Source organism: Castor canadensis, chromosome 2, assembly GCF_047511655.1.
Source record: "Castor canadensis chromosome 2, mCasCan1.hap1v2, whole genome shotgun sequence".
Taxonomy (NCBI): domain Eukaryota; kingdom Metazoa; phylum Chordata; class Mammalia; order Rodentia; family Castoridae; genus Castor; species Castor canadensis.
In genome coordinates, this window is record NC_133387.1 from 110,693,670 (window position 1) to 110,711,098 (window position 17,429).

The 17,429-nt window shown below is 40.3% G+C and overlaps 1 pseudogene; it reads right to left on the reverse strand.

Moving 5' to 3' along the window:
• Positions 1-2,952: 2,952 nt before the first annotated feature.
• The window catches only part of LOC141418108 (ATP-binding cassette sub-family A member 13-like), a 34,172-nt pseudogene continuing 19,695 nt past the window's right edge, over positions 2,953-17,429 (reverse strand).

The following is a 17,429-nucleotide window of genomic DNA, read 5'->3' on the forward strand; positions in this document are numbered from 1 at the left end:
TAAGGCCAGAAGCCTGGAAGGAGCAGGTTCCATCTACAAGGCCAAAGAACTCATAGTCAGAGTCCCCCCTTTATCGGCTTCCCAATGGGGGCTGACTGAATGATGGTGATGTCCCCTTGATGTCTTGATTCCCTTCTGCTGCCCATGGCTAGGACTGAAGGAAATAAAGCTGTGATTCAGATTCCAGCCACCCTACTGAAGCCACTAACTGATGGTGCCTTATCTCCTTACCCTATGTCTCAAGCATTTGAGATGCTTCCACCAAAAGAAGCAAGCTAATTCAAATAGGATGCTATGAATAAGTGGACTGATAACCACCATAAATGTTCTGTACATGAGGAGAGAAGGCTGATAACATGTATTCTTTTCTCTGGGGAGGTATAGTCCAGGGGGGCCCCAAAGGGAACAATATACTTAAAAGAGTGGAAGGGGTGTTCCTCTTCCTCCCAGGAGTGTTCACCCAGACAAGCCCAGAGCAAAGGCTAAGCCATCATGGCTATGCCAAATTCCCTAGGCTCTTCCCTAATCATCACACAACCATGATCCTTGGGCAAGGGTGGGTGGTAGAATAAATGCCGAAGGAAGTCAAAGAGGTCATAGAAAGACAGAAAGCATAGTCCCCATATGGAAGTGGGGTCACAGTAAGGGCAGACTTGGGCAGGGAGTGGAGGACAAAGACAACTTAGGAAGTAGTGAGAGGAATGAGGGAGCATCTGTTCCCAAAAGGCTGGGAAGAATGTTCACCACCTCTGGAGAGGACAGAAGGGGTAACCTGGTATCCTAGGTGAAGGAAGGGGAACAGAGCCAAAAGACACAACACATCCTAGAGGGATTAACGATTAGGTGTGCTTTCAGGTAGCTCCCACTGAGTGATACTGGAGCAGTCAGCCACACAAAATCTCTACTCTCCAGTCGCTGCCTCTGGCAGAAGGGGATAACAACAGGTAAGGGCAGAAGAAGAGCACCAGGTGCAGAAACCAAACAAGCTTCCTCCAACAAAGCACAAGGCATACCCTAATCAATCCTGAGCTTGGTCTTGACTCTCAGGGAGGGAGCAGAGAGCACTCCCAGAGCCAGAATTGCCATGAGGCCAAAGTTGGCTAGGATGTGCTATGAGGCCACGGTTGGTCTGATACTGTGATGGGAAAGTCCTGTCCCAGGAAGACAGGAACAGAGAGATAGTCAAGGGGATCAGCACAGGGAAGTCTGCTTTTGGCTAATCCTTAGCAGGGGATTTCCCCCAGCAGGAGTATCCAGCAGGCTGCCAGAGGCTCACGGTCACACCTTAGGCAAACTCCTGCTGGTTTGGTGCTCAGTCATACTGACCTTGGTCCAACAGAGTTGTCCCTTTGTGTGGTTGCCAGAAATATTGTGGACCAGTGTCAAGAGTTCTTGCCTTCACAGGCCAAAGAATTGGCTCATGAGGCAGCAGATTGAGTCATGGGACGACAAGGTCAGCACACAAGTAGGATTTATTAGAGAGAAAAGAAAAGCTTCACCTAGAGACAGACAGGAAGCCTGGAAAATCAGTAGCTCCCTGTTGTTTACGTGGGGAAGTTTATTTGGTTCTTTTTGTTGGGGAGAGGAGTCAGGAGTCAGGGGTGGAGTGGTCTTTTGACATACTCTGCAGGAACATATACACAGCCTCCTGTTTATCAGCCTTGTGGAATTTTGAGGCATCCTTAGGATGTAGGGCTCACAATGCTCTTATTGGGGGTGAGGGCACTGGCTTATTTTTGTCTTCTGATTCCCCAGACCCAACATGCTCATTATTGATGGTTCTAACCTTGTCTCTCGTTTTTCAATAGTTTTGCTATGTAAAGTCCTCCAAAATTAGTATCATCGTCTTCATGAAATTTTGTATCTTGATTTTTGCAATTGCCATGCATTTACTTCCATTGTACTTCCACATCCAACATCCAACAACCAACTAAAAAAGTGAGAGGGGAAATCACTGATGCACTGGGACTAAACACCAGAATTAAGTGGAGGTGAATTCTGGAATATGCTAGTTCCCAGAGAATATGCATAGGCATCCAGACTTTGTTGCAGTGCACATCCTTATAATGTGGAACTTTCAGGTTAGGAATTCTCAAATAATCTGTACCTTCTATATTTAGCTCTTTTATTAGTCAGATTCATACCTCATAACATGATGATTTTTACCTAATCTGGTCTAAGGATGGCAAAACTTTATAATGAAATCTGAGTGTTTGCTCTTTCTTACATTTAATTTATTGCTTTCAGTGGACCTGGCTACTATCCAGACGATGTGCCGGGTACTTTATTACATGACTATGTTATTTAATCTCAGTGGCATTGCCATGAAGACAACACAGACGCCTTTTACTGTTGAGGAAAGCCTACTGTGGAACAGTTCAGGGATCACCCAAGGCACTCACGCCGCCATCTGGTGGCAGAACCAGGCTTGGACTTCAATACAAATCCAAAAACATTCAAGTGCTTTCCAGAACATAATCTCAATGCTAAAAAGTAGTTAACAATTTATGACACTACATCCTATGTAAGGTAAAAAGTTCTTCAAATTGTTGAATATGTAAATTTAGTTTCTTACATAACTACTTAAGAAGAACACTCAGCTAATCTGACGACTCAATGAGCTCCCCCAATGCTTGGGGCAGAGCCTGGAAGCCGTTTGGGCTCTCATAGTACTTTGCATATGGTCTAGTCAGAACTCACAATACTGCATGTCATTATTCATTGTAGCAGCAGAGACATTGTCAAAACCTTAACTATTTACTATCTGCTTTATTGCAGCAAAAGTTTGCTGATTAACTTTTATCTCTGTATTATCAAATTAATCTGAGAGCAATCACATTAAAAATACTACAATTATACCACCAACTAAGGCACATAGCCACAGCCATCAGGAAAATGAGCATCCAACTCCAAGGACCAGAATGGACCAAGGCCCCACAAATCTGCTCTGACTTAATCTGCTTGCCCTGAGGTCACAGTTTCCATGGCTGCTTCTGGACAATGACCACTGTGTCCTATTCCTAGGACCACTGGACTCCACTGACCTAGACCTCCTCTGTTGAGCTCCATGACTTCGTCACAGTCTGGCCCAGTGTTCATTGAGCTGTAGGGCTGACCAGGATGCTTGCACTCTGTCTTTCTCCTCACTCCTTCCACCAGGGTCAGATTTACATCAATGTTGGATGACCTTACTCTGGCCTCTCTCAGCACCCTCTTATTTTGCTCTGAGAGCCATTTTCTAACATAAAATTCTTGCACATTTAGTTGCTCCTTGACATCTGCTGTTTGGAGGACCTGGATTCACACAGTAGTGTTCCTTCCCTGTCCAGCCTTAATCCAAGTACTTGACATATCCCAACTCACTTATACCACATATGCTACTATCATTTATTTCCTTATTCAACAGGTAAGAAAGCTCAAGAGACAGAGGTGCTCAGTGACTAGTCCACAACCACACAGCTAGTGGCAAACAAAGTAGCTAGAATCAAACCCAGACAGTCTGACTCCTGAGTCCATGACCTGAACTGATGAGAAATATATAAGCCAAATATGAACAAAATATTTTCTCATGCTACAAGATTTAAGGTAAGTCAGCATTTCACAAATACTCACAAAATTATTGAGTGAAAATTTTGCAGTTAATAATTGTCAGGCTCTGAGGAATTTGGGCCATTTTAAACCAAAACCCACTTATTTTTGTCAATATGAGGTTGTCAATATAGAATATTAGGAAGTGATAATTGATCACTTTAATAGATTCATAATTGAAAAGAATTCAAACTATCTAAGAGAATTAAATTTAATATAGAATTTAAAGCACATTATACTCTCCAACAAAATTAGAGATAAGAGCAAAATAGTTTCTGCTGGATATTGAGGGAGTCGGGGGAGAGGGAGGGGGTGGAGTGGGTGGTAAGGGAGGGGGTGGGGGCAGGAGAGAGAAATGACCCAAGCCTTGTATGCACATATGAATAATAAAACAATAATAAAAGAAAGAATTTAAAGCACAGGCAATTATTGAATTATTTATTTTATTTTGAATTAGCATACATTAGTAATTATTAATTAGTCTCACAATAGTAGCATCTTGTAGTAGTAAAACTGAAAATTCACAAAGTTTTCACTTATATCCCATTTTATGTCAATTTTACCCATCAGAAAGAGTGTGATGAATTCAACCAAAAGTATATACATGCATGAATGGAAATATCACAATGAAACCCCTTTGTACAATTAATATTTGCTAATAAAAACTAATTATTAAAGGTTATACTAGTCAGCTGGGAAAATCATGCCTGCTACAACCTTGTAGAATCTTCTAAAGGGTTGCTGCAATGTCTCAGACAGACCCTAGGAGGTAGCTGCCTGGTGCTCGGTCATCACTCACCTGCAGTTGGTTGAACATTTGGTCATTTCCTCTTCTCTGGGAAAGCTTGGACATCTTCAGCAGTGTTTCTGATAAAGGTTTTAGCTTGTCCACAATATCAAAACTTATTGTAACTAAAATGGAGCTCTTAAAGTGAGTCAGGGAGGTATCTCAATCCCAAACTTTCCCTAATCCTCACCTGCCTCACTTATGCTGGTGGTTTGAAGAGTCAGCTAGGGAACTTACATAAGACAGAAGGATCAAATGTAAGGTATAGATAAATGAAAGTTAAAAAAAAAACAGAACAAAGAGTCCAAAAATGATAGACAATCAAGGTCAAGAAAGGCAGTGAGAATGAAAACACAAATGAGAATATCTTTCTGTCTTAAGGAGGGAACATGAGATTCTAGAAAAATCATTGTTGACTCCATCAAATATAAAATATGTAAATTTATGTGATGTGAATATCATATGAGCCATTTTCTCTTATAAATTTTTGTCTATATCTATGACTATATCTTTCTGTTTTGGTGGCTTCTTTTCCATTAAATGCTTTAAGTCAGAAAAGAAAATCCAGGTCAATAAAAATAATACCCTTCACCTAATTTTAAGTTTAAGAAAAAAAAAACATTATATACCTGATAAGGATATTACTGTAAAGGGTTTCCTGAGCCAAAAGATAAATGATTTATAGAAAAAGATAAACAATGAAAGCATGAGTTATTTCACTAAATAAGTAACAAAATATGTAAATCTATAGAAAGTCTAATTATCAATTATTTAATATTTACTGAACTATTAAGAGTCTTCTAAATCATTTAAGATGAAAGCAATATTAATAAATATAATAAAATGATCAAATAATTAGTTAAAATTTTTCAAGTTAATTTATGTCATTAAAACTTAAATAATTAATAAAATAATGCTAGGTAGAGGCGCAGGAGGATCACAGAAGTGTTGTGGGCAGTAGGCAGGAAACATATCTGGGGTCAGCAGCTGCAGCCAAACCATCCTTGCCACTCACCACATGGTCCTTAGTGCCCAGATACCTTCCTTGGAAACTAGCACCACCCCCAGAGAGGCCAGCATCATCTAAGATCAGGGACTCCAGATGGACTGTTGGAACATGCCCATGGCAGTTTCAATGGCATGGATTAAAGGAACACAAAATTAGAGAAGACTTCACAGAGGAGGTGGCATTTGCTAGGACTCCAAGGATTTTGATTGAGGGAGGGTCATAAATGACCTATGGTACAGGGCAGGTGATCTGGAAAGATGTTGGAGGTGTTAGGTTTTCCATATATTAAGAGGCTCAGTCAGGCAGTCCAGATGGGAGACACTTGTGAGGAAAGGTGGCTTAATAGTTTTTGATGAGGTTGATGAAGAAGGGAGCTGTCATGGTAGTTTCAGATCTGGGTGACCCAGAAGAGAGATCAGAAAGGAAATGCTGATTCAGAATTTACTCAGAGTGAATGGTGAGGAGACTAACAATAGAAATTTGGGGGGTGTTCCTAGTGAACGTGAGTAGAGTGTAGGAAGCAGCTAAGGTGCTGGTGACCCAGTATCCCCAATTCCCAGGTGACCATATTTGTTTAATAATGCCACTTTTCATCTTCTGTGTTACATCCATCCAACTTGAGAAAAGAACCAAGGACATGTATTCAACCAAAAAGTCTCACAGTCATGCCACTTGAAAACCAGTACTTCAGGAACGGTGGGACTCAGGGATAGACTCAGCAAGACATCTTTTTTTTTTTTTTAAGTGGTACTAGGGTTTGAACTCAGGGTCTTGCTTGCTAGGCAAGTGCTCTACCACTTGAGTGATACCCTCAGCAAGCTGTCATTGACAGCTAAATCCAGGTTCACTTGGATTTAGTAAGCAGTTGCCAAGGTCTTATCCATACCTAGTGTGGTGCTCTACCTTGAGGCCACAGAAGAGAATTTTAAGACATGCCTGAGAAAAAATAATCCAGGAATGTATGATTATATAAACTGATAATTGTGACAGGTTAGCAGCGCAGGGACAATCAGAGACAGTGGAAAGGATGGAGAAGCTGTGCATGAGCAAAAGTATCTAGAATGAACCTAGCATTTGAGATGACATTGGGATATGTTAGGCTGTAATGTGTTGGGTAGCACATGGTAAATTTAGACCACATGGAATTACACTGTTAGAACAACAGCAAGTAATGATGAAATATCTTTGTATGCCTAGAGCTTCCCTACAATCTTATCGATGAACCTCAGAATTTAGGAGGGTTGGTATTTTTATTCCTGCTTTTTTCATTAGGATATATTCAGTGTACAGGGGGCATTCATTGTGACAATTCCAAACAGGCTTACATTGTACATTGGTGACATCACCCCTACCATCTCTCTCCCCCTTGACTCCCTCCCTAACCCACTTAAAACAATTGCAAGAGGTTTCTTTGTTCTATTTCATATAAGTATATGAAGTCCATCTACCATATACCCTTGCCTTAATCTCCTTCATTCACCCTCACCCTCCCACAAGTACCCCCCACACTGTACCTATTTTATAGACCTGTCTTTCATTATTAATATTTAAGTCAATGCTCAATCTATCCCCACTGTGAATATCCTTTCCTTTGTTCCATTCAACCCCTTCCATTGCTCTCTCTTATCCTTTCCCTCCAATCCCCCATTATTCAACAGCTTTCAATACATATCCTTACATCCTCTACCTGCACAGATGTTATCTGTTACGACTTGTTGATGTTCTATCATTCTCTTTTGCTTTCCCTCTTTCCCCAAGTTCTATAGAGTAGCTCCACTTTGACAAACATGTTCTACATCTGAGTTTGTATATGATCATGTTTGTTTTTGTGTATGAGTTTATCTTTTGGATCTACCTTCCACGTGTGAGAGAAAACTTGCGGCCTTTGTCTTTCTGAGCCTGGCTTACTTCACTTAACATGATGTCCTCCAACTGTATCCCTTTACCTTCAAACCACATGCTGTCATTGTATTCCTATTTTAAATATGCCCATGACTAGTGACTGTCCAAATTAGGCTTCCAACCCCCATTTTCCAGCTCCAAAGCCTATGCTCTTTATGGCACATGGTGGAACTGAGGCCCAGATTCTGAACTATTAGCAAGTAGGATGTTAGTTGGAGGTATTATTACAACACAGAAGTGATCTATCGGTGTTAATGGTAAACCAGGTAGAGGAGAGACTTAGAGCCAGGATGTCATTCATATGTTTGGTGGGTTGCTTAGAATTAGGGGTTTTAAGTTGAGAGGAATAAAAATAAAGGAATGGAAGAAGACCAATGGGCAACTATTGAGTGCCTACTGTGTGCTAAGCACTGATCTAAGCACTGGGAATAAGAGTGGACAGAAAATGTGCCTTCAGGGAGCTGAGCTTCAGAGAGTTGATGCCAGGTATGACTCCTGCTTTGTGCACTCAGTTCTCATCATGAAATTGCAAACCTGGCCTCCCAGAAATAAGGTGTAGAATTCTGCATAGCCAAGCTTCCCTGTCCCCCCTAAGCAAAGGACTCATGCTCCTTTGCTGGAGGACAATTAATTCTGGGTAGAGCTGCCAGCACATCAGTGTGAAGAAGTAGACACCTCATTTCTGGAATTAATTAAAACAAATAAATCCTTTGTTGTCTGCAGTAGGTGGTATGAGTGTGAGAAAGTAAGGAACCTTTTCCTGTAGGCTAACTGTAAGCACCACCCCTAAAAATCGTGTTTTTCTTGGATTTCATATGTTCCAAGGAGTATGGCTGGAACGTTTCCTGCAGGGAGAGGAGGGGGGGGTCCCCTGAGCCTCAGCAATGTGGAGGTGAGTCCCTTCTTCCCTTGGCTGTGGCCAGAGGCCTTGGCACAGGAGGAACCTCTGAAGCATCCTTTCTGATCCCTTCCCCTCCTAAGAGGAAGACTTCTGCTTCCAGGTACAATTTGGTGCTGCCGCCTGGTGGGGGAATTCATTAAAGCAAGGAAGGCATCCTAGCTCAGATGTGGTTATTTCATTCTGATTCCTTTAGGTGAAGAAAAATAAAGATGCCATATGTATTCAAAACCTAAGTGCAATTCCACACATTCTTCCGACATTATACAACTCTCATCCTCTGAAAGGAGTATAAGAAAGAAGTTACCCAGACAGTGACTAAAATCTGGCATAGAATGTTCCCATGCTGCTCAGACCTCCTTGCTTGGGACAAGTTACTTATGGCTCTGCCTCCTCCCTTGCCCAAACACAGCCATTCCTGTGGCCATACTGCCCTCTGATCCTCCACTCAGCACTCAGGCTAGTCATAGCCAACCGGATCCCTCTGCACAACTAGGAGCAAAATTTGTTCTTGACTGTCTCTTCACAACAGAAGCATTTAAATCTTTCCCTGGTCACTCTGTGCTAACATAAGAGAGGAAAAACTACTTACCAAAATGAGTCATGAGTCTGAGTGGTGAAAACTTCTTCCTTAGCCTTTCAAGGATAGGTTCAGTTCTGCAGTGGGACCATGAATATAAATGTAGCTGCCATTCCAGCAATCCTCCAGCTCTTAGGACAGTTTTGTCTTCTAGGAATCCCATGCACAGCTGCGTTTTGGCTCCTGGGCTGAGCCTCTGACCTCTAACAAGGGACAATAGCTATACTAGAAGGCTAGGAGGTACTACATATGACATTGACACCAAAAGCTCTAAGGTTGTTTTTTAATTTTTAAGTTTTTTTCATTAATTGACAAGTTGAATGCATTATAAGGTATAATGTGATACTATGTTCTGTATATAATATGGAATAATTAAACTAATTAACATATCCAGGTCCTCAAAAACATTAACAAAATAATGTATCGGAAAACAAAACTATCAAATATAAAATATCTCTATAGCACACAGCTCTAATGATGATAGATTTTTAAATCTCAATGAAATATATTTTAGGCACAAAATGACAAATTACCAATAAACTACAGCCTCATACAAACATCTAATATTGGTTGTGTCATCTGAACAGTTCTGGAAACAGTCACCAGTCCCAATGAGTATCCCTGTCACCAAGAGTGTGGTCATCAAATGTTGTGTGCCTTTAAAACAGACCAGAACTTGTTGGAGATGTGGCCAATTCCAGACATGAAATAAGAAACACGCTTCATGAGCCCTCACTGGACAGTGAGGTAGTCATCAAAGAGCACTCAAGTCATGTCAGAAGGACCTAGGAAAGGACTTTTTAGACAAGACATGGTAAATTCCTTTCTCCCTGCTCCCATCCTGTAAGTACCTCTACACACCTTGGAAACAGTATAAGAGTCCTCCAGAGAGAGGACTGAAGGGAGAAGAAGAAGGCAAAATGACCAGGGACCACAGGACTGGAGAAGCAACATGGCAGGAGGGAATCCTATGACATGAATTCAACAGAATTTGACAAACTCCTGCATTTCCCAACCAACAGCCTAGCAACAGAGGGTGGCCCAGCTGGGATCCTTCCTCCCTGCATGGATCCAGAGTTTCAGGTACAACAATAGAGCAGCCCCACAACACCAGCAAGAGGGATCAGTGTGGAAACCTGTGAGTAACATACAGCCAGAAAATCGTTCTCCTCCCCTAGGGGTGGGGAATGAGTCCTGAGATGACCATCAGGAGGGCTCCTGCCACAACAGACCAATGTCTAGACACTAAGCAGGCTCGAGTCAGCCATAAGGGCTCTTCTGCCACAACTGGCCTGACCTGGAAACACTCCCTATTCCCGTAGCAAGAGGGTTCCTGCTGGACAAGGGCTGTCCTGCCAAGTCTTCTCTTTCTCTGACCACCCAACACTACAGGTCTCCACAGAGAGGACATGGACACTGAGTCAGAAGAAATCCTAACTATCCCTTCAACAAGCATCTTCAGAGACTTAGGGGAGCACCAGAAACAATATATAAACCAAGCAGACCAAAGTAGCACAACAAAAGTATAGAAACTGAACTATCATTGGAGCCACAGATCACAAAGTAGGCCAAAACCTGTGTATTAAATCTAAGGATAACTTTCTGCAAAAATAAAAGATTTTAGCATAAGAGCCAGAGTCCTAACATCATAGCCAAAATACCCAGGGTATGACTGAAAGTCAGCCACCGTTCAAGAAAACACAACCATTCAAGAAAGGCAATCACCAGACACTATCATTGAGATAAATCAGATGCTGGAGTGATCTGGCTAGTATCATAATCAGCCATCATAAAATGCTTCAAGAAATAATTATAAATTATCTTGCAACAAATTAAATAGAAGGGCAAAATTTCTATAAAGACAAATTGCATGAAAACCACAAAACCGAAAATGCAATAAAAGCAATAAAATAAACTCAGAATGTTCTCAGTAGAAGGGAAGTAATGGCATAGAACAGAACCAATAAATTTAAGGGCTGATCAATAGACTTCACTCAATCTGAGAACCAAGGAGAAAATAGATCAATAGAAAAGTGAACACAGCCTTGGGAACCTGCATGACCATAATTTGACTCAAAGTTGATAATATTGGAGCCTCAGAAGGAGAAGAGAAACAGAATTATAAGAATGTTAGAGTAGGCAAGGCACTGGTGGCTCATGCCTGCAATCCTAGCTTCTCCGGAGGCAGAGATCAGGATGGGAGATCAGAGAGGAGAGAAAAAGGAAGGGAAGAGAGGGGAGGAAAGAAAAGGGAGGAAGGGGAGAAGAGAAGGTGAGGGGAGAGGAGGGGGATAGGAAGGGAAGGGAGTGAAAGGGAGGGGAGGAGAGGAGAGGCAAGGAGACAGAAGATAATTTCTAAAAACTGAAGATAGAACAATCTTTAAAGCAACCAGAGAACAATGACATGTTACCTACTGGGGACACCAATTTGGAGGTTAGCAGGTATATCATCTGAAACTATGGTGGCCAGAAGGAAGTAGCCCAACATTTTTCTTGCTGTAAGAAAATAATTATAAACAGTGATTTCTATGCCCAATGTAAATATCTTTCCAGAATGAAGAGAAAATGAAGACATTCTCAGATAAAGGAAAACTTAGAAAGAAAACAAAAAGGAAGTATGAGAAAGAATCTTACAGCATTGGAAAGGAAAAAAAAACAGAAAGAGCAGAAGTATGAATAAATGCAACAGACTATCCTATTTCACGTAAGTCATTTTTAGTGATTAAAAAAATGTAACCCCATCTAATAGTCAAAAGAACTACAGATGGTCACCAAGCTACAATGGTTTGACATGTTTTTTTGACTTTATGATGATGCAAAAGTTATACACATTTGGTAGAAATTCAAACTTTGAATTATAATCTTTTCCCAGGCTAGCAACACATGGTGTGATCCTCACCTAAGATCCTGAGCGGTAACAACAACCACAGCTCCCAGTCATCCACAAGACCACTGCTCCACAGTGCACAATGTTGCTAAACTGAGAAACACTCATTGGATTAGGTGTATCAGCCTCATGTTCCATTCAGAATGTTTTCAATTTACACTTGAGTTTATTGTAACATATCTCTTTGGTAAGATGGCAAGTCTTTATATATTTAAATATAAGGAAGGTAAATTGTCCTAAGAAGAAACAAGATGGCTACCCTTTACTCAAAGTAATACAATGTTGATGCCAGAAGACTGGAAACTCATGTGTGTATGGTAACATACAGAACCCACACTTCCAGCATTATATATAGATACACACAAAAGCAGCAAAAATAAAACAGTTTTCAAAGAAAAAAAATCATTTTATAGCATGGTGACCCTAAAATCATTTGTTTAGGATTGGTAAGCCTATGAAAGACTCAAGCAATCTACAGGAAGGTAAAGAAAGGGAAATAGAGAACACAATAGCTAAAAACTAGGAGCAACCCAAATGTTGTACAATGTATGCATTGTTAAATTGTGAGTTATACATTACCATGGAATGCTACTCAGCAAGGAAAATGAGTGAGTTGCTCAACTAGGGAATTATGCTAAATGAAAAAAGTTAATCCTTCAAAATTACATTTTTACATTATTCCATGTATTTAATAATCTAGAAATGACAAAATACAGAACAGATTAGTAGTTACCAGGAGCCAGGGACTGGGAGAGAGGCAGTATAGGGATGATGCCAGAGTAGAAAGATTAAATGGCTCATCTTCATTACTGTTGAACAGACAATAAAGGATAAATTGAGAATTTTGAGGTAATAAATTGATAAGTGGCAGTCAGTCAAAAGTTTGTTTCTTTATTTTAGAGACATGAGACTATTGAGATACAGGGTTCCTATAAAACTTGTCAGTTCTTACATGAAATTTCTAATTTATCAAATGTATATTTGAGTAAAGATAGAAGTGATAGGAAAAGAATGATCTAGTTTAATCCTTATAAGAGTAGCCTACATTGACTGGGAACCTCATTCATGCCTCTCTTTACTGTAGAGATTAGCAACTGTCATCCTTACTTTACAGATGGTGAAATTCGATTTTTAGAAGTAAACTTGCCAAGGTTTCTTACCATGTGGCAGAAATGGCATTTAAACCCAGATCTGTGGTGACTCCACAGTGGGAGTTTTATTTTATTATCTGCTTCACTTAAATGCTTTTTCCTCCTAAGGATTCACATGTGAATAAAATTCAATTTCTGCCTCAGAGTCATTGATCATCGTGTGAAGGGGACAGAGGCTGAGTGACAGAGAAGATGAGGAAGATAGTTTCTTATAAAAAGACCTAGTTGGCCTTAAGCTTTGGAATTGGGATATTAGGTTATAATGGGGAAAGTCTGACTTTCAGTCTCATCTCTCTGGCATAATAGATTCTGCTTGGATCTGGAGTAAGAGAGAAGGGCAATTGGACAGTTTTGCTTTTGCTCATAGTTCTGGAACATAGTTTCATTGTTCTGGAACCATGAACAAGTTCAAGCTCGAACACAATATTCATTGAGCACTAATTTCTAAATGTTCTAGAAGTTCCCAGATGTTCTCTCATTTATTTCTCCCAAGAATCAGGTGGGATAGGCATTACTGGACAGTTTTATTTTACCTACTAAAAAATAGCAAGGATTGGGAGGTTTTCACTTCCAAGTTACTGACCTATAAATGAAAGTCCATGGTTCAAATCTAAGCTTGGTGGGCTATATGGCCATGGTTCTTTTTATTGGCCATATTTATGATGTTATTTATCAAATAGTATGGCTTTTATCCACAAAGGCTGCCTTTATTGTCACCTGTCTGAAATACTGCTTAGCTAATTAAACACATTGACAGCATGTTTAATGGTTTTGTGTAGCAAAGTATAGAATTTTGTACATCCTTCGAACTCTGACTATCCCACGGGCACATCTCTGGGAGGATGAAAGGAAGTCACACAGGTTAAAGGTGAACACAGGTGATTGCTATTTTTGTCAATGAATGGATATAAACCTTGATAATTAAGCAACTTAACTAGAAATGAAAATACTTGGCTCAGACATTTACTGAGGATACTGATTATCAGGGAGTAGAAGCTACCCAGGTCTGGGGTCTATTCATAGAACAGAGGCTGTGAACTTGGGAGCTTTGCAATGGGGACTGTTTGCATGGACAGAGCAGTGCATGAAGGGGACCTACTATACCTCCAGGCAGGATAAATTCACCCCACAGAGCCCTGCAGAAGGAATAGAATTCATAGCAATCTGCTTTCTGACTGTGGCATTTAATCAGTGATCTGAGAGCATGTTTTCAGTGGCTCAGCCTGTAGCAAAGTGCTCAGGTGGGTGAAACGTCCAGCATGAAACATTTTTATCAAAACTCGGGAATGTACACCCAGAGTAGAAATAATTACACTCTATGACTAAACTTGTTTGATATAATTCCTTGCAAAACAGCAGGTATTCAAGAAAGCAGTATCAGTAGGCCTATCCTAATATACAAATCCTGAGATATTTGAACATTATTCCTTTCTAGCCCTGGGTCATCTGTGAACTTCCATTATTTTAGCCTTCAGATGCAATCTCACCAGTTAATGTTAGCAACCATGACATGGAAGGTGTCAAGAAAACAACTAGCCCATCAACCAGTGTAAGATATGATGTTAGTACTGTGTCCACTCAATAATAGAACACCTCTCCCAGATTGTTGAGATAACTTGCTCAAGTTCTTTTGACCAGTCATGGGCTCAAACTCATGTCCTTGGACTCATGGAGTCCTTTGAGTCATTCAGCCCATGCCATCTGTCTGGGAAGGTCAGGCACAGGCCCCTTTGATTTATGTAACTTCAGAGTAGCCTTCTACCACCCATCATCTGTCCACCCACCCATCCCTTCATTCATCCATCTATCCATGTACCCATCCATGCATCTATCCATGCATCCATCTACCCATTTATTTATCAATGTATTCTTCTATCCATGTATCCATCCAAGCATCCATCTACCCATGTATCCCTCCATCCATCCACCTACCCAAACATCCATCTATCAATGCATTCTTCCATCCATCCATCTCTCCATATATTCATCTACCCATGTATCCATCCATACATCCATTTATCCGTGTATACATCCATGCATTCGTCTATCTATGAATCCATCCATACATCCATTTATACAGGCATCCATCCATGATGGCAAAGAAGTGGGCTTTTTCTAGTATGAACTGGAATGGAAGATGCGCTCTCCTGGGGTTTTGTCATTACTGATTCCAGAAAAATGAGAAAGAAATTTCTATCTTTTATTTGCTTCGAATATCTCCACTTTTCAAATCTTAAAATTCCTCTACCTCATTCCCCTTTGAACAATAAGCAGAAGGTCTGAGTGTGAAGGAAGACATTACATAAATAAAACATTTTAGTTACAACAGAAAAAAAAATAAACTCAGACTTGTTATCTCATGCTATGACCCAATCACCTTTAAATTTTTTTTCATTTATACTTTAAAAATAACTGCAAGTAAGAGAGAGATGGGCCATTTTCTAAAACCAGTTAAATAGCATTGATTCATAGATTTAAACCTATTTAATGTATTTCAGTTCATTGTAGTACTTATTTATTTTTTTGATTCTCAAATTACACCACTTATCATCAGTGGGTACCTCTTCAATTAGGTTTCTATATCCTTTAAAAATTAACTTCTCATTGTGAGGTTATTGTAGTTTTATATTGCATTTGTACAGAATAACAGAAAGATCTCAGATACCCTGTACTGAGTTTCCCAGTGGTAGCATTTCATTAAACTATAGTACATTATCTTTACCAGGATCCTGACATTGGTATAATTCACTGATCTTAATTCAGATTTTCCAGTTTCACTTGTGTGTGTGTGTGTGTGTGTGTGTATTTAATTTTAGAAATTTGTCACCTGTGTAGGTTCTTGTATCTACCACCAGAACTAAGGCAGTCTCTCATGTTATCTTTTTATAATCAACCTACATCATAAGTACCCTGTCTAAATAAAGGTTCAAGTAATCCACAACAATCTGTTCTGCCACCCAGTGGGCCACAGCTGTGCTCCCTCCCATGAAGCTATGATCTCAAGCCAGAATGGAGAGGCTACTTGTGAGTTTAGTGCTTCCCAGGAGTATTCATCCCTAACCCTAGGGATAGGAATACCCCCTGTATCTGCCATTACTGTATTCCTTAGTGTTCTCTTCACTCTTACAACCCCCTGTTTCTCCAATACTTTTTATAGTAATAATTACTGATATTAAACTTGATCTGTTTGCCTTTTCTGCTTAGTACCTGACTGATAACACTGGCTAATAACGAAATGAACACTGTGCTCAGAAAACAGCAAAACCGCATCTGCCATGAAATGAACCAAGAGTATATTATAAAAATCTGTGTGTATGTGTGTGTGTGTGTGTGTGTGTGTGTGTGTGTGTGTGTGTGTGTTTACTGGGGATTGAACTCAGACCCTTGCACTTTCTAGGCAAGAGCTCTACCACTTGAGCCATACTTCCAGCCCTTTCAGCTTTACTTATTTTTTTAGGTGGGATCTTGCACTTTTTGCTACGGATGTCCTCCAACTGTGATCCTCCTACCTACACACCCAAGTAACAGGGATCTTAATTATTTGGAGGTGCGCATCACCATGCTTGACCTGTTCTTTGAAATAGGGTTTCACTAACTTATCCCAGGCTGGCCTGAACTGCAATCCTAGCTCAGCCTCACAATTGGCTAGGATTATAGGCATGAGCCACTGGACCGAGCCTCAAAATTAATTAACTATATCAAGTGGCATGGTACACACAAGATGTGTAAGGCTGCTGCCAGGGGTAACACTATTTCATGGTAAAGCTTTTTACAAGTGGAAGGAGTATACTCTAAGGTAACAATCAAAAGCATAGTGTAGTAAGTGCACAGAGCAGCCATATAATTGTTTATTGCATTGAGTAGTATGTACTCAATATTGTTTGTGCTATCCTTCACATGACAGTCAGCAAGGCAGATTTCAGAACACCAGCATCACCACTATGAGTTATGTGCTATACTATGATTATACTATGATTATGACAGTTATGTCACCATGAAGCAACAGGAATTTTTCAACTCCATTATCATCTCAGAAGATGATAATGGAATGGTCCATCATGGACTGAAATGTCATTATGTGGAGAACGGATGTAATTTATAGTATTGGTCACTCCAAGTACAAATAACATTTCTCTGTGCAACCCAAGTGGCCAAGCACCAAGCATCTGCCTGCTGTGTGGGACCATGTGTCTAAGGACCAGAATCAATTTTCATAAAACTAAGTGGCCAAGATTGACTGCTAGAATAATTCACCCCAGGTCCAATGTCATAAAGTTATCTTTATAAGCACAAAACAAAGACACCTTGTGGTCTTCACCCATATTAAATTGGTAAAAGTAGAAAACCTGACTATAGAATCCAACAAGGGACCAAGAAAGAACCAGTGAAATCTTTCCTAATTCTTCTAAAATTCTCCTTATTAGAACACACATTTGAGGTGTGTCCTCCTACCCACACCTCTGTCCAGGTTCCCTTTGAGGAGATGAGTCAGTACCCAATCCATGCCTCTGCTGCATTGAACATGTTTCTCATCATATTCATCTAAAGTATTTCTTCAGCTGTTTCCCTTCTCTTCCCCAAGGCAAGATAAGCTCATCCAAAGCAGAGACCATCGTACCAAGTGTTG